This window comes from Aythya fuligula, chromosome 3, assembly GCF_009819795.1.
Source record: "Aythya fuligula isolate bAytFul2 chromosome 3, bAytFul2.pri, whole genome shotgun sequence".
Taxonomy (NCBI): domain Eukaryota; kingdom Metazoa; phylum Chordata; class Aves; order Anseriformes; family Anatidae; genus Aythya; species Aythya fuligula.
Window position 1 is genome coordinate 57,423,057 of NC_045561.1, and position 1,623 is coordinate 57,424,679.

Genomic DNA, 1,623 nt, shown 5'->3' on the forward strand with positions numbered 1-1,623 from the left:
CATGGCGGGGCCGCCGCGGCCGCCCTGCGCTGCGCCGCGCCCGCGGTGGGCGGCGGGGCCCGGGGGAGGGAGGAGGGCGGAAGGCGGGGCCCGCTCGGCCGCCGCCGCTCCTCAGCGCTGCCTCACGGAGGCAGGGGCGGCGCTGCGGAGGGAGCGGGGGGGTCCTTGATCCTCTCCTCGGTGGAGCCCTGAGCCACCGCCGGCAGGCCTCGGGGTGGGAGGCGGGAGGGGAAGCGTCCGCCGAAGGTGGAGGAGTGATAAAAATAATAAAAATATTTGTCAAAATAATGCTGTCGTGTGTGTGGGGGGGTGGAGGGGGAAGCCTCGCAGCGTCGCAGCGCTGAGGATCTGAAATGAATTTCACTGCTGGTGAGGGGTGGCAGAGGGGAGCCTTCAGGAGCAAGTTGGGGGGAGGCTGTCAAAGTGCTGCGCTCGCCTCATGCAGAGCTGGAAGGGGGCTTGGTGGAGGGGCGGCAGCCTCGGCGGGTGCTGGAGTCCAGGCTCGGTGGGAGGCACTGTATAAAATTGATAACAAATATTCCCGAGATTCCTGCGCTGAGAGGCGAGATCTGCCAGTCAGCCGCAAAGCACAGCACTCGCAGCACACCTTTGACAAGCAGAGGCTCCCCACTCCCAAACATCGCCTGCCCGTGGGTGTGCTCACATAGGTAGCTACCAGTTTAACCAACCTAAAAATAAAAAATATAGCTTGCCATAAGATCAGCATACCAACCTCCATCCTGCACAGTTATTCTGAGCCTGGCAGGCTTTTCATTGCACGTGAATTAACCTTTTTTCCTTCTGACCCAAATCCTAGAGATTAGGTTTCCATGATTTCCTTGAGGAAGAAGTATCCAGACGTGCAAGAATGTGCCCTCATGGAGGCGTGCACAGCTAGCAGCCTGTGGCTGGCCCCATCTGCAGAGAAAAGAGCTTACCTGGGCTGTCTGGGCTGCAGAGGTTAAGTCAGAGTGGGTAGGACAAAAACTGTAGTAAGTGAGGTCTGTCCATTGCGAAGTTGCCACATTTTGTAAGTCACGATTTATCTACAGTCAAAGAGTTCCCAAACATGCTCCTGCCAGAAGCTGGACGAACCTCCTGCACCACCTTGTACCTGCAGCTGGTGCCTTAGTTCACCACAAAAATTAGCCACTGTGTTTTCAAATACCCTTTGAAGCAGCTATCAAATAGAGTTTGTAGTCACAGGGCCCGGTTTCTTTGCCTGCAGACATCAACATTTTAGAGAGACTTTAAAGCAGTTTCTTGTGTTGGTGGAAACCTTCTGAAGTAATTTGCTTTGCAGTATCTTGTATTCCCGTAGCTAAAGGTCCTGCCTACCTTAGCACACAGCTTTGAAGCTTCTAAATTGCATTTTTGTCTAGAAATGAACAGAGAAAGTGTGGCCAATTTCTGAGGCTACAAGTTTGGGCAAATCCTAATACCAGTCATCTCAATAGCAGAATTTCCATTTATTTTGGCAAGAGCAGGTCTCACCCCTAGTTCTGCAGGTTTCCAAGACAAAGAAATGGATCTGTTCCACTGCTGTGCTCACAGTCTCGTAAATGTGCCTGCCTGCCTGCCATGACAGGGATCAGGAAATCTTTCCAAGTCTTCATGTTCCTA